The 23,171-nt window shown below is 35.8% G+C and overlaps 1 protein-coding gene across 12 annotated transcripts in view; it reads left to right on the forward strand.

Moving 5' to 3' along the window:
• R3HDM1 (R3H domain containing 1) overlaps positions 1-23,171 on the forward strand; it is a 220,387-nt gene that overhangs the window by 9,738 nt on the left and 187,478 nt on the right. The window lies entirely within an intron of this gene.

The raw sequence follows: 23,171 nt of genomic DNA on the forward strand, positions 1-23,171 counted from the left end.
ACAAATCTTTTTTTGCATTTCAGTAGTGTTTCTTGAAATAGTAAAGCATAATAAGCTAAAAATGTTGCTTATTTTCTTCCATCTTCAGTATTAAAATAGCTGTACAAAAGTTCACCAATTTTGATTTTTTAAAAATGAATGCTGGTATGACAGCTGTTAGAATACAATCTAACAAAATTGTTTCAAATGAAGTTAAAGACAACTAAGCACCACTAGAGCCATCCTAGGGGAAAAGAACTTAAATGAACTTTTTGGCCAACCTAAAACTTACAAGACCTTATCACTAGCCTCAAATGCTAGTATTTATGATTATTAAATCATAAATATGTGCTAATTACAAAAATGAAAAATTAACCTAAGTTGTCCATGATATAACTGAAAAACAATTTGTTTATTTAGTAAAGAGTTTGTTTTGTATCTTCTATGAAAGAATGTTTGCTGTCAACTTAATGAGATTTAATAGTCAGGGTATATATACTATAACAGGTATGAAGCATATCTGCATCTCTTTCAATTTAATGACTTGATTTAATCCAAAATTTAAATTCTTCACACTATAGGTAAATTTGACTAATCATAGCTCTGTAATTTCTATATATGACTAGCTTGAGAATGATACTTTGGTTGCTTGTAGTAGCCACTTTTATCATGACAAAGGTACTGTGTTTATTTAGATTGTGTATTAAATAAGAATGAATTTTCCTGGCTGGTGTAGCTCAGTGGATTGGGGGCAGGCTGCAAACGAAAGGATCCCTAGTTTGATTTCCAGTTAGGGCACATGCCTGGGTTGTGGGCCAAGTCCCCAGTGGGGTCCACATGCGGGGCAACCACACATTCTCTCCCTCTCCTTCTCCCTCCCTTCCTCTCTGTATAACAATAAATAAATAAAATCTTTTAAAAAAAAGAATGAATTTTATGGAAGTTTATCAGATAAAAAATAAGTAATCTTAATTATTTTATAAATCAGGATGTGTTTTTTATTTTATTTTTAGGATCTGATTTTTAAATGAGGTCCTGTGAAGTAGAACATTTTAGTAGCTAGTTTGTTTTTAACATTGTTTAGTGTTTACTGCATGACTAGTTTTCTTGGTTATCTAGATTATTTTTCTTTACATATGAAATCATCTTTCTGAATAAAAGCTTAGCCAAACTGTAGGAAATGCAATCTTTTCATACTGAAATGAAGTACAGTATGTAATTCCATTTGTTTGTAAGATAAGACTTGTCCTTCTTAAGATCACCAGACATGCTGTGCCAAAAGACAAACAGCAGTAACTTGCATAAACTTTCAACAAATCTAGATTAACAGTAATGTTTTACAAATAAATTATCACCATGAAAGGAGTAGGCAGGTATTGGGGTGTGTACAGCTGCAGAAATTGGGGGTGGGGGGTGAGGAACCTGAGAATATGGCTCTTCAGGTGTATTATGATCCCAAAGGTAATCAAGAGTTGGATTTGGCTTTCATGAGCAGGCATTTGAATATGAATTGATCAGATGCCCTTGATAAAGCACTACTATGCATACATTTCTACAAAAAGATTTCAAAATGTGGTATTTGTTTTTAAAAGAGTTTGTATATACCAGGCATATAAATCATGGTGAAATGTATTGGCCAGTGTTGACTTTTTTCTGCTTATATTTTAGCTTTATTTAGATATAACTCACATTCCATAAAACTCAGCCATCTGAAGTGTACACTTTATTGGGGTTTAGTATATTCCAAAGTTATGCAACTACCATAATCCAATTTTAGAACATTATTATCATATCAAAAAGAAACCCCATACCCATCAGCAGTCACTGTTCATACTCTGTTCCCCCCAACCACAGGCAACCACTAGTCTACTTTCAGTTCTGTGGATTTGCCTCTTGGACATTTCATGTACATGAAATCATACATGTCATTTTTGGGGTCTTCCCTTCCCCTAAGCATAAGTTTTTAAAGTTCACCCATGTTGTAGCATGAACCAATACTTCATTCTTTTTGTGGCTGAATAAGATTCCACTATATTTTTAATTAGTTCATCAATTGACGGACATTTCAGTTCCTACTTCTTGGTGATTATGAATAACATTGTCTAAACATTCTTGTACAGATTTTTGTGTAGATGTATATTTTAATATCTCGGATACACACACATATATACATATACATCATATACATATACACACAGAAGTGGAATTGCCTCTCTATTTAACCACTCGAGGAACTGATAAATTTTTCTGAAGTAGCTGAGCCATTTTGTATTCCCAGCAGTAATGTTAGAGGGTTTTTAATCTCTCTGCATCTCCCCAATGCTTGTTATTATCCATCTCTTCTTATCATAGCCATCCTAGTTAGTGTATAGTAATATTTCATTGTCATCTTCATTTTTCTAAGATGTCGAGCATCTTATCACATACTTGTTATTGATGACTGTTGATTTTGTGTATGTAGACTTTTTGCTGTCTAGATGTTTGTGTATGTTTTAATGCACTCTACAGTTATCCAGTATTTAGGCTCTGTATTCTATATAAAATAACACTATAGGCATACCTGGTGAGACTGCAGGTTTGTTTGATTCCATACCACTGCAATAAAGCAACTGTTGCAGTAGTGAGTCGTGCTACTGTATTGGTTTCCCAGTGCATGTAAAAGCGATTCCTGGTCAGGACACATATCTAGGTTGTAGGTTCCATCCCCAATTGAAGTGTGTATGGGAGGTAATTAACCAACAGATCTATGTTTCTTTTTCATGCAGTCCATGTCTCCCTCTTCTCCCTCACCTGCACCCTCCCTCCCCCATCCCTTTTGTCTTTAAAAGCAATGAAACGATGTCCTTGGGGGAGGATAAATAAAATGAAATGCTTCATAAAAGTATCAGCCATCATCTGAGCCTTCAGTTAGTTGTAATCCTTTTGCTGTAGGGGTGGTCTTACCTCAGTGTTGATGGTTGCTGACTCATTAGGGTGGTGGTTGCTGAATGTTGGGGTGTTTGTGGCAATTTCTTAATATAAGACCATAATGAAGTCTGCTACATTGATTGAGTCTTTCTTTCTCAAATGATTTATCTAAAGCACATGATGCCGTTTGATAGTATTTACCCACAGTAGAATGTCTTTCAGAATTGGGAGTCCTCTCAAACCCTGCTGCTGTATTATCAACTGTTTATGTTACATTCTAAATCATTTGTTGTCATTTCAGTAATCTTCACCAGGAATAGATTTTTAACTCAGGAAACTTTGATATGAAACAGGTTATCATCCATTGAAGTTCTGTCATGAGATGGTACTAATTCAGTCACATCTTCAGGCTACACTTTTCATTCTAGTTCTCTTCTATTTCCACCAATTCTGTAGTTACTGCCTCCACTGAAGTCTTGAACTTCTCAGAGTCATCCATGATGATTGGAATCAGCTTTTTCTAAACTCTTGTAATGTTGGTATTTTTACCTCTTTCCATGAATCACAAATATTCTTAATGGCATTTAGAATGTGAATCCTTCCCAGAAAATTTGCAGTTTACTTTGCCCAGATCTGTTACTATCTATGGCAGCTATAGCCTTATGAAATATATTTTTTAAATAATAAGACATGAAGATTGAAATTACTATTTGATCTGTAGGCTGAGAACAAATGTTAGGATAATAGGCATGAAAACAATAGTAATCCATATTATATCTCCATCAGAGCTTTTTGGTGACCAGCTACATTGTCAATGAGCAGTAACATTTTGAAAGGAATCTTTTTCTCTGAGCAAGACGTCTCAGCAATGGGCTTAAAATATTTAGTAAACTATTTTGTAAACAGATATGCTGTCATGTAGGCTTTATTGTTCCACTTATGGAACACATACAGAGTATATTTAGCATAATTTTTAAGGCCTCAAGGAAATTTGGAATGGTAAATGAGCACTGGCTTCATTAGCCCCTAATGAGAGTCAGCTTGTCCTTTGAAACTTTGAAGCCAGGCACTGAGTTCTCCTCTCTAGCTATGTAAGTCCTACATGGCCTCCTCTTCCAGTGTAAGGACATTTCATCTGTGTTGAAAATCTGTTGTTTAGTTTAGCCAACGTTATTAATTATCTTAGCTAGATCTTCTGGACAACTTGTTACAGCTTCTGCATCAGCACTTGTTGCTTCACCTTGCATTTTTATTTTATGGAGTCAGCTTTCCTTAAACTTCATGAAACAGTCTCTGCTAGCTTCACACTTTTGTTCTGTAGCTTCCTCATCTCTCAGGCTTCATAGAATTGAAGACGGTTAGTTAAGGCTTTGCTCTAGAGTAGTCTTTGGCTTAAAGGAATGTTATAGCTGGTCTGATCTTAAAAGCAGCAAGAGAAAAAGAGTTACCTACCAAGGCATTCCCATAAGACTATTAGCTGATTTCTCAAAAGAAGCCGTCCAGGCAAGAAGGGACTGTAAAGAAGTATTTGACGGCATGAAAGGCAAGGACCCACATACAAGATTACTCTCTCCAGCAAAGCTACGTTTGGAATGTAAGGGCAAGTAAAGTGTTTCCCCGATAAGGTCAAGTTAAAGGAGTTCATCATCACCAAGCCCTTATATGAAATGTTAAAGGGACTTATCTAAGAAAAAGAAGTTAAAGAAACATGAACAGTGAAAGGACAACAAACTCACAGTTATTAACAACCACACCTAAAACAAAAGCAAACTAAAAGGTCAGCTAGATCAGGAGTGGAAACATAGAAATGAAGATCTCAAGGAGGGTTAGCAACAGGGGAGTGGGAGGAGGAGACGGGGGGAGAAGGTACAGAAAACAAGTAGCATAGACAGTAGATAGAAAATAGATGGGGGGAGGGGCAAGAATAGTATGGGAAATATAGAACCTAAAGGACTTGAGACACATGGACATAAACTAAAGGGGGGTAATGGTGGGGTTGGGGGGCAGGGTGGAGGGGAATGAAGGGGGGAATAGAACAACTGTAACAGCATAATTAATTCAAAAAAATAAATAAATTTATTAAAAAAAAAAAAACTGTGAACAGTAAAATGACAACAGACTCACAACTATCAACAACTGAACCTAAAAACAAACAAACTAGCCCTGGCTGGAGTAGCTCAGTGGATTGAGCACAAGTCTGCAAACCAAAGGATTGTGGTTCAATTCCCAGTCAGGGCACATGCCTGGGCTGCAGGCCAGTTCCCAGGAGGGGACGCATGAGAGGCAACCATACATTGATATTTCTCTCCTTCTCTCCTCTTCCCCTCTAAAAGTAAATAAATAAAAGTTAAAAAAAAAAAAAGAAACTCTTTATAAATTTTTTTAAATAATAAAAAAAACAAACTAAGCAAACAACTAGAACAGTAACAGAATCATAGAAATAGAGATCACGTGGAGAGTTATCAGCAGGGAGGGGGAGGATGGGGGGAAAGTTACAGAGAATAAAAAGCGTAATTGGTAGGCACAAAATAGACAGGGGGAGGTTAGGAATAGTACAGGAAATGGAGAAGCCAAAGAATTTACGTGTACAATCCATGGACAAGAACTTGGGGGTGGAGGGAGGTGCTGGAGGGGGGGATGCTGGAAATGGAGATACAATGAACCAACAGCAATGCTGGGTGAAGGGGGATAAAAGGGAGGAAAAAAATGGGACAACTGTAATAGCATAACCAATGAAATACACTTAAATTTTTTTTTTTAGGTGGCTGGAAAGGTAAGAAATTACCTGTATCCCAGCATAGCTGTTGGTTCATTACATTTCCATTAGTTAGAACCTTGAGCCAGTTCTTTTACAGGCTGTAATACTAAGTAACTATCTGAAATATAATTACCCAGGCCATTATATTTTATTTGAAAACTATTTGGATAGAGGAGGGACTTTTTAAAAGCTTTATTAATGTATAAGTGACATACCATAAATTGTGTATATTCAAAGTATATATTTTGAAGAGATACTGATATTTTAGATTGATACTATGACAAACCCACCATTATAATTTGCCTTCTAAGCAAAAGGATGGAGAGATGAAATGACCTGTTAATTTAACTTGAGGAAACTCATGAATTATCCATAGAAGGATGATTTACATTGGATTATTATTAAGACTTGTCCCTATTTGTGGAATAAATACTCTCCAAAATTCAAGAGTTAGTGACTTTTTATTTGTATATATTTAACTGAGAGAATGAAGGCAAATAATTACCAAATGAAGGACTTGATATAGTAAGTGCTTGAGAAGTTCAAAAGAATCTGGAATGGAGAGGTTAGAAAAAAATTTTTGAAAAAGTATATGAATGTTTGAGTGAAGACAGAAAGGGAAACATACTGATGAATCTTCACACTTGCTCTTTTCTCTGCCTCAGACGCTTTTCCGACATTTCTCCATGTCTTGTATTTGTACTGCCTTGAAGTCTGGGCTCAGTATTTTCTCATCTAAGACTTCTCATGTAACTGTATAAAATAACACTATGTCACTCTCCGCCCTTCTTATCTCACCTCATTTTTCTTTGTATTAATCAAAGTGAGGCAAAAGTTGGTTTATAATTGTTATTACATAAAAACGTTTATTCTATATTATTTATTAATTATTATTTTCTATATGAACAACTGTAAACCTACTTTTGCCCCACCCTTTATAATAACAAGTGACATTTTACATCATTATTACCTATTTTATCATATGCCTAAAATTTTATTCTACTATTGGACTCATAGTTTCAAACAATGCCTACATTGCAGTAAATATTTATTTGAATTAAAAAGAGAAAATATATCATGAAATAGATGAAGGTGACAGATAGAAGAAACAGTAAATTGGAGTTTGAGCTAGAGCTTAGAGAATAGATGTGATTCATCAGGCAGAACTGGGTGGAAGAACAGTTAAAAGAGGAGTACCAGTGAGTACAAGTGATGAAAGGTCTAGCTTGGCTACAGTTTTAGGTGGATGAGGGGAAATAAGCATGAAGAGTTAAGTTTGAGCAAAACTGTAGGGGATCTTAAATGCCAAACTAAAGGATTTGAATTGTGTCTGTTAAGTCAAATGGAAACACCGAAGGTTTTTTTGAGCATGGTACTGTTGAAACATATTGTTGCCTTATTGTTACTAGGACTGTGTTTTGCTTACAGCATTTGTAGCATCATTTCTGCCTCTTCATGCTGTTAAACATTTTCCTTTCATACTTCAGTTGTGGTTGTCAGGAAACTGATTTTAAAATTGTCTTTTAGAGTTAGCATGTTACCTCCTTATTTTTCTTAATATCAAATCTCTTATAAAGTAATGTCACATCTGAAGGAGAGAGAGAGGGAAAGGTTATCATTACTTTTATTGAATGAGTGTAGCTTAATTTAGAAAATGTTATGAGTTTTCAAGTAGTATGAATTCTAGGCAATATATGGAATCCTGAAAGATTTAAATATATTGGGCCCTCTTTTTATATGATGATCCAAGATTGTATTGTCTGATTACTTTCTCTATCTTTATTTTAAAATAAGTATTGGAGGAACAAAGCAAATTCAGCTTAAAAAACTGAACCTTTTTCTTTGTTTTTCTTCTCTTTTTTGAAAGTCATAAAGGATGACGTTAGAGATTATAAATGCAATCTTGAGGGGAAAATGAGAAAGTCCTAGGAGTATTTTTCTATTCTTATCTCATTATTTAATTTAAAAAAAATTTATTGTTCAAGCACAGTTGTCTCCACTTTTCGCCACCCACTGCCACCTCTCACCTTTAGTCCTCCTCCCACCTTGGCTTTGTCCTTGGGTCCTTTATACATGTTCCTCAACAATCCTTTACCTTCTTTCCCCTATTACACCCCCCCCCCCCCGTTACTGTCAGTTTGTTTTCAGTATCTCTTGTTATATTTTGCTTGCTTGTTTGTTTTGTTCATTAGGTGCTATTAATAGGTGAGATCATGTGGTGTTTGTCTTTCACCTTCTGGCTTATTTCATGTAGTGTAATGCTCTCCAGATCTATCCATGCTGTTACAAAGGGTAGGAGTTCCTTTGTTCTTTCTGCTGTGTAGTATTCCATTGTGTAAGTGTACCATAGTTTTTTGTTTTTTTTTTCATTATTTTTTACTTTGTAAGTATATTTTATTGATCATGCTATTATAGTTTTCCCAGTTTTTTTTCTCCCATTTATCCGTCTGCTACCCTGGACCCCCACCCCACCGCCCTCCAGCATTCCCTCCTCCCTTAGTTCATGTTCATTGGTTGTACATATAAGTTCTTTGGCTTCTCTGTTTCCTTAACCTCTCCTCGTTTATTTGATGTCTACCAATTATTCTTCTTATTTTCCGTACCTTCTTCTCCATTCCTCTGCCCACCCCCCCGAAAACCCTCCACGTGATCTCCATTTCCCATTTCTCTGGTTCTGTTCCTTTTCTATTTGCTTAGTTTTTGTTTTTGTTTTTTAGGTTCAGCTGTTGACAGTTATGAGTTTATTGTCATTTTATTGCTCATAGTTTTTGGTCTTTTATTTCTTAGATAAGTCCCCTTCATTATTTAATTTTTTAAACTCTGTACAAAGAAAAATTGTGTTTAAAATGAGAAGAAATATGCAAAACAAGTTCACCTGTTATCTAAAATTGAATTCATACTCTGAGTGGTGGAATTGCTCTTCTTTTAGCCCTGGCTCATGTGGCTTGGTTGGAGCATCGTCCCATAAACCTATGGGTTGCAGGTTTGATTCCTGGTGCACATGCCTAAGTTGTAGGTTCAGATTCCTGGTCAGTGCACATGCCTAAGTTGTAGGTTCAGTCCCCCCCTGTCAGGGCGTGTACAAGAGGCAACCCATCAGTGTTTCTCTCTCTTGACCCACCTTCCTCTCCCACCCACCTGCCTTTCCTACCTGTATGTGATCAATGGATGTATCCTCAGGTGAGGATTAAAAAAAGTAGTTCTCTTCCTTTAAAGGGTTGTGAGAATGTAATACAGTTCCCTTCACAGTGGTAAGTCACTTCAGTCTATGTCAGATTATGTACGCTTTTAACATTTTTAGGCTTTTAGAATAATTTTGTTAACTTCCTGCTTTTTTATTTCCTAGGAATTAACTAACCCTTAAATGTGACACTACGTAAATTATTTTCATTTAACTTTCTATGGAAGAATATAATGAGTATTTAAGTTTCTCTCATCTGGTTTTACTATACTGTTCATTAGTTTTAGTCAGCCATCTTATTTTGAAAAAAAAACAAAACAAAATACACATTTGGTGAATATCTGCAACGTGGCTAGCCCTGGCTTGGGCAATATAAAAATCAATAATTTGGATTTTTTACCCTCAGGAGCTCAATATAATAGGAGAGGTAACCTAATAATTTAATTATAAATCCACTTGATAATTTTGGTTTTTAAAAAAAGTATGTTAAGCTGGCTGGTGTAGCTCAGTGGATTGAGCATGGGCCTGTGAACCAAATTGAGGTTCGATTCCCAGGCAGGGCACATGCCTGGGTTGCAGGCCAGGTCCCAGCAGGGGACGCACAAGAGGCAACCATACACTGAAGTTTCTCTCCCTCTCTCCTTCCCTTCCCCTCCCCTCTAAAGATAAATAAATAAAATCTTAAAATAAAAAAAGTATATTGAGATAAATACACAGTACAATGGGAGCAGCACCTGCCTTAATTCTTACCTCACCATTTCTTAAGCTATCGGGTTAACCCTACCTAAAATCCTCATGAAGTATCTCACTTTCAAATCTGCTCGTAATATTTCTTGTAACTGAACTAACCATTCATCAGTCCTTCCTTTCCCCACATTATGAATGTCACACGTTTCTGTAACCTGTTCTTAAATTATGATTTCTTTTTGAAACATACCTCAGGAGTATTCTCTCCTATATATTCTTTTGTGGCACTAGATTTGTGCATGTCATTTTCATAACCTTACATTAAGTACACTTCATTATGAGTACAACCCTACCTCCACTACGACCTGTCTTCCCCCCACACCCAGTCACAGGCACTGCTCCATTTTTAAATTATCATTTAAGGTCAAGGACTTGATCAGCTAGATAATAATGTCTTTTACACTATTGTTCTTAATAAATGTTTGTAAACTGGAATGTAATTAGATTTCTTGTGCTAATTTGAGAATATAGTAGAAATAAAGGTTTATTAGCTCTAGAATATTCTATTCAGTAACAGATTTAGAAAAAGAAACTTTCTTTTCATAAATTCAGACATTTTCAGCTTCAAGCTAAAATGCTGTCAAATAGTTGAATTGAATAAAATAAATCTCCCTTGGCTCCAATAAGCACATACTGACTCCTAAATGTGACTCCAATAAGAAATGATTACAATCGCCTAACAGATAGATACCCTTTTTAAAAATGAGCTGGTAACTCACATCTATTAACCTCATGTCCATATTCCAGTTAATACCATATCCCAGTCTCAACAGTGACGTTAGATTAATTTGGCGAACTATCCTTGTTCTTCCTGATACTCTCATTTTATTTCCTCTGGACTGAGACATGTCATCAGGGCTACTTGGGAAATATGTTTCTGCCTGGTTAGGAAAATTGATTTTCAGAACTCTGTGTTAATACTGTCCTATTTTGATTTCTGCCATTGAAGGAACTAGTAATGTAATCACTAGTAATAAAGAATACTAACCTAAAAAATGTTTTATGGTATACTTTAGTCCTATCAAGCCACCTTAAAATTACCTTACTAATTTAAGGTAATTTTGAGAGAGATAACCACTTGTCCACCCATTTGTTTCACAGTAAACTCTCAAATTGCTCTCCATTGTGAAACAGAATGGGACACAGAGGCCAGTGTCCTGAACTTCATTTCTAGATCACCCACATGGTATCCTTTCTGTACATTTTCTGATATATGTGTTGTGTTAAAAAGATATGGAACTACTTTTATTGTGGTAAATATGCAACATAAAATTTACTCTCAACTATTTAAGTGTACAGTTCAGTAATGTTAATCACATTCACATCACTATAACCAATCTCCAGAATTCTTTTCATCTTGTAAAACTAAAACTCTATATCCATTAAACAACTCCTCCCCAGAGCCCTCTTCCCCAGTTCCTGGAATCCAGCATTCTACTTTTTGTCTCTATGAATCTGACTTTTCTAAGTACATTAAGTGAAATTGTACAGTATTTGTATTTTTGTAACTGGATAATTTCACTTAGCATAATGTTCTCAGATTTATTCTGTCTTAGCATGGGTCACAATTTCCTTCTTTGTAAAGATTTTTTTAATTTGTTGATTTTAGAGAGCAAGGAGGAGAGAGAGGGAGAAACACTGATTTATTGTTCCACATATTCATGCATTCATTGCTTGATTCTTCTATGTGCCCTAATCAGTGATCGAACCTGCAACTGTGGCTTATTCAGACAGTGCTCTAACCAACTGAGCTGCCCGGTCAGGGCTCAGTTTCCTTCTTTTTTAAAGCTGAATAATATTCCATTGTCTTTATATATCATATTTTATGTATTCATCTGTTGCTGGACAGTTAGAGTATTTCCAGCCTTGGGCTGGAAACACTTGTTATTTCCTGCTCTTTTAATAGTAGGTATCCTGATAAGTGTGAGGTAGAATCTCTTTGTGGTTTTTATTTCCATTTCCCTAATGATTTGTGATGCTGAGCATCTTTTCATGTGCTTGTTTGGACATATGTATATCATTGGGGAAATTCCTGTTGATATTCTTCGCCCATTTGTAAATGGGATTATTTGGGTTTTATTGTTGAGTTATAGATGTTTCGGGTTGTGTTTGTTTTTTTTAGATTTTATTTATTTATCTTTAGAGGGGAAGGGAAGAAGAGAGGGAGAGAAACATCAATGTATGGTTGCCTTTCGTGCGTCCCCTGCTGGGAACTGGCCTGCAGGGAACCGGCCTGCAACCCCAGCATGTGCCCTGACTGGGAATCAAACCGCAATTGTCTGGTTCGCAGGCCCGGCGCTCAATCCACTGAGCTACACCAGCCAGGGTGTTTTTTTTGGTTTTTATCATAGCTTTGTTGAGCTTCAGTTTTTGGCAGTACTTTTTTCAAAATCATATTTCATTATTATTTAATGATATATAAAATGTGTTAAAATGTGCTATACATGTAACTAGAAGCCTAAATATTGGATACTTTGTAAAGTAATTATATAATCAGAATATTGTTTTTTTTTTCTTAGCAACAATTGAGGCTATTTCAGATATAATTAAATACTGTATAGCTCTAAGCAGTTTTCATGGGATTGTTAGCATGCAAGAGTACTCATTGCATATGGTTTTCAGATTAACTTTAGTTTTCAGTCATTTCTTAAATAACCCAATCTAAGATTTATTTTTAGTTTAAGTTAGAATTCTGTCTTAATAAGTGAAATTGTTTTGAGTCATTATATAAACATAATTTGAATATTCACACTTTTTAAGTTAAAAGTGTGATGCTTCAAAGGAATGCTGACACCAAAATTCTGATGTCTCTGTCAGTTGACTATTTTATGAATAGTTTAATCTACACACCTGTGGGATAATAAGTTCAGTATTATTTTGTTAAACTTTTCATTTTCACTTCTAATCTTCAAAACTATAACATTACATAAAAGCCTTTTGTATTTGGGGAAAAAAACTTAGCACTTACCAAGGTACACTGAAAAGTAAAATGGTAATGAAAAAGATGAAAGCTGATGAACTGCCAAGAGCTTTTGAAATACAGAGGCATTGTTGTGGGATGTTTTTTGAGACTAGTATGAGAACCTGCACTTATTATTAGCTTCCTTTGATTGCATTTACAGGAACAGTTTATGAGCCAAACCATGTATTCACAATAAAGGTATCAGGCTTCTGTTGTTGCTGGAAAATGTTCATTGCTGCACTAGTAGGAATTATATCCATGGAAAATGCATTTTAACAGATTAAGATCTAGTTTTAAAAGGGAATCTAAGACAGAAGTATGTTCTTTCCTCAACATTACATTTTTTAAACCATAAATTTAAAAAATATGCCATGTGTTGATTTGCCCCTCCCCAAATTCTTCTATCAAAGTCCAACCCCCAGTACCTTAGATGTCACCTCATTTGGAAATAGGGTCATTGCAGGTGTCATACTAGAGTAGGGTAACCCCTTAATCCAGTGTAATTGATGTCCTTATAAAAAGGGAAATGTGGAGCCCTAATTGGTATGGCTCAGTGGACCTCATCCTGCAAAATGGAAGGTCTCTGGTTCCATTCCAACTCAAGGTACAGGCCTGGGTTGGGGGTGTGCAGGAGGCAGCCGATCAATGTTTCCCTCTCTTTCTTTTTCCCTTCCACTCTCTCTAAAAATAAACTTTTTTTGATAGAAGGGAAATGTGGAGACAGAGAAATTGCCATATTAACATGAATACCATTTACAAGCCAAGGAGAAAGTAATGGAACTGATACTTCATAAGGAACCAACTTTGTCAGCACCTTGGTTTTTGACTTCTGGCATCCTCTGTTGTGAGACAATGAATTTCTGTTGTTTAGGCTACCCACCTATAGTATTTTGTTATGGTAGCCCTTGCAAATTAATACAAACATGAAGTAGTTTATGTTCATCTTACTTTTCCTACCAAATATATAAACATTCTTCTTTGTGCAGATGACGTAATTCTGCTGTCACATCCAGGAGTCAACTTAAAAAAGTAAATAGACATCGTCAGCCATCAAGGGAATGCAAATCAAAACTACAGTGAGAGAACACAACCCTGTGACATCTCTAATAAAAGATAATAACAACTGTTGTTGAGGATGTAGAGAAATTGGAATCTTCATATACCACCTGTGATAATATAAAATGGCACAGCCACTTAGGAAAAACTCTGGCAGTTCCTCCTTATAGTTAAACATTTAAATGATTAAGCCATATGACTCAGGAATTCCACTCAGGCATATAACCAAGAGAAACGAAGTATAAGTCTACATAAAACATGTACATGAATGTTCATAATAGCATTATATTCATAACAGTGAAAAACTAGATGTCCAATCAGTTGATAAATGGAGAAAACCAAAGATCGTATATCCATGCAGTGGAATATAATATGACAACAAAAAGGAATGAAGTACTGATTGATGATACAGTGTGGATAAACCTTGAACACATGTTGAGTAAAGGAAGGCATACACAGAACCTCATATTGTATGGTCTACATATGTGAAATATCTAGAATAGGCAAATCTGTAGAGGCATAAAGTAAATTACTAGTTGCTATTGGCTGGGGTTTTGGGGGAATTAGGGAGACGATGGCCAAGGGGACCATGGATTGCTTTTGGGGATAATGAAAGTGTTCTGAAATTTATTGTAGTGAGGGTTGTACTTCTCTGAATATACATACTGAAAGCCATTGAATTAGACACTTTAAATGGGTGAGTTATATGGTATGGAAATTATAACAGTAAAGCAGTTTTTAAAAAACAAAGCACATGATAAAAGATTAACTTGTGGTCAGAGGAACAATTGATTTATTATGTATTACACATGCTATATTTCAGGTTCTTCATTGAAAACTATGTTTGAAAATTTGATTAAGAGACTGGTTCTTTCTAAATTGCAAAGACAGACTCACTAAGAACTAACTTTGATAAAACAAATCAAAACACATTTTGGATAAACAATAAATAGAACTCAGATGAAAGGGGAAAACACTATTAAAAATCCTATACTTTGATTTTTGTAGATCTTAAAATTTTATCACTTATGTATATATCTAGATCATATTGCTGTGGTCCCATTGAAATGTATATTACCCTTGTAGGAAAGGTGCCAGTATTTAAAGATTGAGGAGCATAAGACACACTAAAAATCTAAAATCATACAGGTTTTTTTTTCTTTCTTTCTTAATTCATGACTTTTAAACCTGCACTTGGCTCTGTTCAGAGTCCCAGAACTGGGAGTCCCATTTTTGTCCCACTTGTTCTACAGTGGTAATTAGCCGTGGTCGCCTTAGTGTAGTATTTCAGTGTGGTATTTTTTGTTGTTGGTCTGCTTATAGTTTTTTGTTTTTGTTTTCACTTTACTAATTTGGTAGTCATACACTATTTCTTTTAATGATTACCTTTTTTTCCTCATAAGTACATTATTAGTGCCTTATTCTCCTTCCTAATACCCAGGATTTTTGAAGTCTTTAACTCCGATTGCTCTTCTCCTGCGCTTTTAATTGTAAGTGGTAGAAATTTAACACGTACTAAGTCAACAAAAAGGGAATATTCTGACCTATGAATGCTAGGTCCAGAAGTTAAGGAACAGTTAGGTTTAGGCCTCAAATGCTATAATCTTTTAATTTCTTTCTACAAGCATTCTGTAGACAGCTTCATCCACCTTGCCAGGAAAAAATTGTTTGCTATAAATTCTGACTTACTTGACTCTTACCACACTTGATCCCAATAGGATTGAGCTAGTGGAAGGAAGTTGGCACATTCTGATGAATGATGACTTAGCCTACCTAAGTCACAAGTTAAACCCTGAAGTGTGTGACAAGGGGCTGTATAGTACAAGTGTAGGTCATGTTCTCACTTCTGGTCATGTTCCCTGGGGTTGGAAGTGAAAGTTGAGTCAAGTGCAGGACAAGGTCATTGAGGACTGATAGTACCAAAAGAAGTAGAGGAATAGAGCATTCAATTAAAGAAATAACTGACACCAATACACATAGTCAGTTATTCATTGAACAACAGACATGGACCCCTATGTAAAGGAATGTAAGTCTAAATAAATTTTGACATCAGGCCTTAGAATACATTTGACATATAATTCTTTCCATTGAGGGATTGAGTCCACAGTGCTAGAGAAGTACATGTACATATTTTAAGAGATCCAGTATACTAGATGTAGTTAAAAGAGTTGGGGAAACAACAATAAAACACTGAAAATACTTACTGAATTATAGATTAATTGGTTTGAGTGTAATGTCAATTCTGTAAGCACACATTAGTCACATACAAGTAAGGTAGTCTTATGCAGGGGCTGAAATTGCAGACACATTAGTACTGTCCAATAGAACTTTGTACAGTGATGGAAATGTTCCGTATATGCACCATCCAACATGGTAGCCACTACACACAGTGGCTACTGAGACTTGAAATGTGGTTAGTATAAAGAATTCATAACTTTATTTAATATTAACTAAATTTAAATAGCCACATGGAGTTAGTAGATGCTTTATTAGACAGTCTAGCTTTCTAGACTCGGAATACAGTCAAATGATATTCTGCCCCTCTGATAGCTTTAAGGCATTCGGCAGTTTATAAAACCTCCTTGTCTTTGCTTCCCCATTTCTGAAATGGGGATAAATATATAGCTATTTTAATGGGTTATTTTGAAGATTATAAAACTTAATTTATATAAATGTGTTTGAAACTCATTGTCTTTTGAATTTGAGCCGCAATAACAAAATAGCAAAGACAGGGTGGATTATGGACAGCAGAAATTTATTACTTACAATTCTGGGGACTGGAAGTCTAAGATCAGGGAGTCAGCACGTGTGGGTTCTGGTGAAGGCCCTCTTCTGGGCTGCAGACTGCCAACTTCTGGTTGTATTCTCACATGGTAGAGGGGACCAGGGAGCTCTGTGGGATTTCTTTTATAAGAACATCAGTCCCATTCATGAGAACTCCATGGATTGTGATCTCATGACCTAAGTACCAAAGTCCTACCTCCTAACACCATCACATTCAGCATTAGTATTTTAACATATCAGTTTTAGGGAGACCAAACATTCAGACCAAATTATAGCACCTGGCATATGGCACTTAAGTGTTCATTAGTTATTTACTGTCTTAACTGTCATCATCATTTTACCGCCCTGGAATGGGAGCCAAGGAAATGAGTAATCCGACAATGAAAAAATTTTATTGAAGGTCTTTGGAGCTATAGCACTTAGGCCACTTATTGATAATGTATACATTATTATTGACTGAGTACAGAAAGTGGGGTAGTTTGGGGAGATTTGAGAAAGAACATTTCAACTCTTGTTAACTCTTGGAACTGGTTGGCAAGTGAGGTAGAGAATGTTTTACTTTTATCAAACTAAGATCTCAGAAAATTCTTTATGGTGATTGGTTAGTATTTTCTATTTTTAAGGTAGCTAAATGTATTTTAAGCCTTTAAAATTATAGCCATTAAAAATACTTTTAAGTATTTTTAAGTTATTTGCCAATAATACGTATGGCCTTACTAATTGATATCTTTGGCAGAGCTTTAAGTATTTTTTTTTTCTGAAAGTCAAAATACAGTTAAACCTTGGAAATTGCTACTTTTAATCTACCTCCATTTTTAAATTGTTTGTTTAATGAAACCTTAAAATAAAGATTCTTTTATCACTGGTGTTTACGATTTCACAAAATATGTTACTTGCCATCCTGCTCATTTCTGAACATTAATATGTTGTCCTCTGAAATGCTTAGAAAAGTCACTGTGTTCAGCTTGCATTTCTTCCGATTTCTTTGATTTGGGTAATTTTTTCCCATCAGTCCTTGATTAAAAATATAAATTTAGTACCTTATTGCTATATTATCAATTATTAGTTAATTCAGTGGTGCTGAGCCCCTGAGACCCTTGCATTCCTCTACTTCTCAAACTACAGTCCACCTGTCCGCTATCTACAATTCCATATTTTAGGCAATTGTTTAGTAGGTGGTATCTTTTATTACTAGTTGGTTAAAAGATCTGTTTCTCTGAATGTTTGAACTATGCCCTAACAGAGTCCGTTATCTTTTTGAAATGTAGAACTATAGCTATAGCTTTCTCATAGTGATATTGATGAGTGTTGTTTTAGAAGTTTAGTTATGATATATTTTAGTTCATCCTCATTTACTTTCTCATACTGCTTTCATTTTGGATATTGATAATTGATTATTAATACCTTAATGAAAAGGCAGTCCTGTTTTTTTGTGATTTGCTTATTAGATATAGAGTCCTAATACTGTTTTTTAGTCTTCCTAATCTAATAACATTTTGAAATGATTGACTTCCCCATTTTCCTGTCATTTAATCTTTGGTTTGAGTTTTTAAAATTTTTTCATCATAATTTATATAGTTTCCCATTGTATTTGACAGATTGGTATAGGTTAGGTATATTGACATGTGTTTGGGTTTTTTTTTTTTTTTAATAAATTTATTTTTTTTGAATTAATTATGCTGTTACAGTTGTTCTATTCCCCCCTTCATTCCCCCTCCACCCTCCCCCCCCCACCCCACCATTACCAACCCCTTTAGTTTATGTCCATGTGTCTCAAGTCCTTTAGGTTCTATATTTCCCATACTATTCTTGCCCCTCCCCCATCTATTTTCTATCTACTGTCTATGCTACTTGTTTTCTGTACCTTCTCCCCCCGTCTCCTCCTCCCACTCCCCTGTTGCTAACCCTCCTTGAGATCTTCATTTCTATGTTTCCACTCCTGATCTAGCTGACCTTTTAGTTTGCTTTCGTTTTAGGTGTGGTTGTTAATAACTGTGAGTTTGTTGTCCTTTCACTGTTCATGTTTCTTTAACTTCTTTTTCTTAGATAAGTCCCTTTAACATTTCATATAATAAGGGCTTGGTGATGATGAACTCCTTGAATTTGGTCTTATCTGAGAAGCACCTTATCTGTCCTTCCGTTCTAAATGAAAGTTTTGCTGGGTAGAGCAATCTTGGTTGTAGGTCTTTAGATTTCATGACTTGGAATATTTCTTTCCAGCCCCTTCTTGCCTGTAAGGTCTCTTTTGAGAAATCTGCTGACAGCCTGATGGGGACTCCTTTGTAGGTGATTGTCCCCTTACCTCTTGCTGCTTCCAGGATTCTTTCCTTCATTTTAATTTTGGCTAATGTAATTATGATGTGCCTTGGTGTGTTTCTTCTTGAGTCCAACTTTTTTGGTACTCTCTGAGCTTCTTGGATTTCTTGGAAGTCTATTTTCTTTGCCAGATTGGGGAAATTTTCTTTTATTATTTGTTCAAATAGTTTTTCCACTGGTGGTTGTGTCTTTCCCCCTTCTGGTACCCCTATAATTCGGATATTGGAGCGTTTATAGATGTCCTGGAGGTTCTTAAGCTTCTCCTCATTTTTCTGAATTCTTATTTCTTCATTCCTTTCTGTTTGATGATTTTTTTCTTCTTCCTTCTGGTCCACTTCATTGATTTGAGTCCCAGTTTTTTTTCATCTCTGTGGTTTTCCTGTGGAATTCCATTCATTGCCCTTAATTTAGCCTTCATATGTTTCTCTAATTTGTGGCTATAGTCCACCAGATCTGTGAGGAAGCTGATGACCAGTGTTTTAAACTGTGCGTCTGAGAGATTTGCTATTTCTTCGTCACTTAGATTTATCTGTGGGGCTTTGAGGTCTTCCTGCGACATTTTTGGTCTGTTCTGGCCCTTTAAGTGGGAGGAGCGGCGCCTTGGATTCCCAGGTCGCTGGGTTGTGACGCTGTATGTGGAGGCGTGGTCAGAGCGGGAAATGGCGCCGCCGCCGGTCCAAGGGCTCACTCCCTCACCCGCATGTAACCAGGCAACCACAGTCAACTCGCTGCCACCGCCTCCCCACTGACTCCTCCGTAGTCACTCACCCGGTGGGCCGCTCGGTCGCTCACTAGGTCCAATCCTGGGTTTGGAACCCGTGCGACTGGATTCGCGCGTCTGGATTCCGCGCCCGGGTCGCCTCCTTTGTAACTCCTCACCCAACGCCGGTTTCGCCCCTTACCGGTCGGGCTGAAGAATTTGTTGTTAGCGGACTTCCGAAAAGTTCAGTTTTCCGTGTTCTGGTTGTGTTTTCTGATGCTAATATTTAGTTGTCCCTAAACTTGGTTGTGTGGGGAGGCACGGCACATCCACCTTAAACCTCCATCTTGGCGGAAGTCTGTTTGGGTTTTTTTTTAAACCTATTTTGAACTGTGAGCTAATTTTTTAAAGCTTGATATGTTTGTGTAAGTGAAGTCTTTTTACCAAATAATGAAACATTCACTTGCTAAATTAAAGGAAAAAGATACTCTAATTTATGTCTTTTATGTGATATGGCTGTACAGCCTATATTTTACCGTTGTGTATAACTCAGCTTGTAGCTGCTCTGTAATTTACTAAATCAATTCAGTGAGAAGTGTTGAGATTTTTAAATGACCAAATTACCAAGTTTTGCCTGCAGTGATGGTATAGAACTTACTTTATCTTTATTTACAAAGTAAGCACGCATACATATTTTTCTGCAAGACTTATCAATTCTTCTGTTCCAAATCCTTTAATGTTTAAATTTTCAAGTTTTATAATTCATTAGTAACATTGTGGGCATACTAAAAATCGAAGGCTATGTAAACTGAAGAACTTAATCTGGAGTTTCCTTTGTTATAATTCTGAGACATAAAACATTTTTACTGTATCATGAGCTGTGATATTTAAAACCATTTTATTAAAATTTATACTAAAAGTGAAAATTATAGTTGAAATGTTTAGAATCATGGAATCTTTGAGGTAGAATAAAATACACAATTTGTGTGGAAATGTGCAGTCCTTTTTCATGCCAGTACTTTTCTGCTTCCTTGGGCAGTTGGAACACTACACTTCTCAGCCCCATTGCAATTAGGTGGAGCCAAAAGATTCATTCTATAGTGCGAGCAGAAAAGACTGTCGTGGAAGAAGATAGGTGTTGATTTGGCAGAGCCACTTAGAGAAAGAAGCAAGGAGTCACAAGATGGAAGTAGCCCAAATCTCTGAGTCACCACATGGAAGGCAGATAGTAAATATTTTAGGCTTTGCAGGCCACATACCATTTCTGTCACACATTCTTTCTTGTTGTTATTTTGTATTGTTTCCAGAAGTCTTTAAAAATGAAAAAGCCATTCATAGCTCAAGGGACATCCAAAAACAAGCTATAGGCCCTAGCTCACTAACATCTGTACTAACAAGTCATCTGACTGGTATCAAATGTGTGGTGCAAGTGAGACATAAGTTTCTATATTAACCCAGTGAATTGCAACTGTTAATTATCACAGCATAACTTGACTAATACAACGTGATCTCAATCTGACTCCCTTGCCCCACCAAATTCCTGAAGAATGCTTCTGATGTCAGATATCTGTCTCATACCACACACTCTCTGAAATGGCCTATTCCATTGTTGGATACTCTTATCTGTAAGAAACCTCTCTTTTTAGTGAACCAAGTCTCACTATCCTAAAAGCCATCCTAAGAAAGTTTTAAGTCTCCCCTGGTCTATTAATTTAGGAGAAAATGGAATAAAATATTAAATGTTATTAAATAAAATTAAATTTATCAAATTTATCGAGTCTATTAAATAATAGACTCAGTAAAATTTATGTAAACTAGAATATGATAAATTCCATTTAAGTTTAGAAAAATGAGTTGTTCAAATAAGATTATTTGACTGAGTTCTTAAGAAAAATCCTATCAACTCAGTTAAAACAGTCAGATGACAATAAAAAATTAATCTAGTTAGAGGCTTTGCTTTTTCTTTAGTGCAGGTATCTTACTGTACTGTTAACCTGTCCAACCATATCTGTTAATTAAAGGCAACCAATTTTTTTAATTGAATTTATTTGGATGACATTGGTTAATAAAAGTACAGGTTTCCGGTGTACAGTTATATAACACATCATCTGTATATTGTATTGTGTATTTACCTCCCCAAGTCAAGTCTCCTTCCATCACCATTTATCCCCCCATACCCTCTTCTGCTTCCCCCCACACCACCCCTTTACTGTTATTATCACCATATTTCAAGGCAACCAAGTTTTAAAGGAAAAACTGACAAAGTCTAGGGAATGAATGATCATCAGGATAACCAGACTAAAAGTTTAGAAACCATATCACAGAGGAAATGATTAAAATAATTAATGATATTTAGTTTTAAGTAGAAAGAGGCTATTATACAACATATGGTGATACTCAAGTGGTTATAATGAAATCCATCTTTTATTCGTTTTCTTTCTCCACACAGAGAATGACTAATGGATATTTGTAAGAATAAGGCATATGGGCAACCAGGCTTTGGGGGAGACTGAGATAACAGATTATCAGAATTTGTGAGTTTTACACAGTTATTCCAAAAAGTGAATGTTATCTTTACATTTTCTCTTTTTAGTCAGCATTTTCCAGCATGTATTTGAGTGTTACCCCCAAAGCTTCCATAAGATATTTGGCCATAACCTTTTGGGAAACATATAGCACATAGTCTGAGGTATATTAAAAATATAGTAATCCTATCAAAATATATGGTGGTTAATATTATACAGTGTACTCTGTCTGTGCTAGTTCTCAGTAATTAGCTACTATATATACTTTTTATGTTGCTTTTTTTTAAAGTTTTTTTTAAAGATTTTATTTATTTATCTTTAGAGGGGAAAGGAAGGAGCGAGTGAAAGAAACATCAATGTATGGTTGCCTCTCGTGCGTCTCCTGCTGGGAACTGGCCTGCAACCCAGGCATGTGCCCTGCCTGGGAATCGAACCTCAATCCTTTGGTTCACAGGCCCATGCTCAATCCACTGAGCTACACCAGCGAAGGGTGCTTTTTATTCTAATAACCCACTCTAATTTTGCTGAAGATTGGCATCAAATTTATCACCCTTTAAATTGATTAAAATTGGGAGATCATTTACCAATTTGTTGAAAATTGGACATCAACTAACCGATGTCTATATGTTTTTAAAATTTTTATCTCCTTAGTTTTATTAATCTTGCCATTTCAGATTTATTTACACTTGCAGGTTCATGAAGACTTGAAGTTGCAGGGCATTTTCACCTTTTCCTCTGTGTCTTAGTCCTGTACTTTTAGCAGGTATATTTTTAAAGCCAAGTATGTTTGATAAACTAACCTTATCTGGCTGCGACAAATTCAGCTTTAGAAAACATAAACTTCCTGTTTTCTCATCAGTAAATAGGTGTCAATGTTCATTTCATTTGATTGTGGTAGAAATAAATGAGCTAGTTTTTCTTTTTGCTTCTTACATTTACCATTTGTTATTGGATTGATAACTAGGGTAACCACATGTACCAGTTTGCACCTGTTGTTCAGCAAAAATAACATGTCCCCTTTACTCTGCCTAGTTTGGGGAGAAAATGGACATCCTCTGTATCATTTACTTTTTTAAGATTTTTATTGTTATTATATTACAGTTGTCCCAATTTTTCCCTCTTTGCCCTACTCTGCCCAGCCCGACCCCACTCCCATGGTCAGTTCCCACACTATCTGTCCATGTCAGTGGGTCATTCATACATGTTCTTTGACTAGTCTCCTCCCCTTCTTTCCACCATTACCCACCTCCCCTCTT

Source organism: Artibeus jamaicensis, unplaced genomic scaffold (genome assembly GCF_021234435.1).
Source record: "Artibeus jamaicensis isolate MK-2021 breed Jamaican fruit bat unplaced genomic scaffold, CSHL_Jam_final contig_1284, whole genome shotgun sequence".
In the NCBI taxonomy this organism is placed as follows: domain Eukaryota; kingdom Metazoa; phylum Chordata; class Mammalia; order Chiroptera; family Phyllostomidae; genus Artibeus; species Artibeus jamaicensis.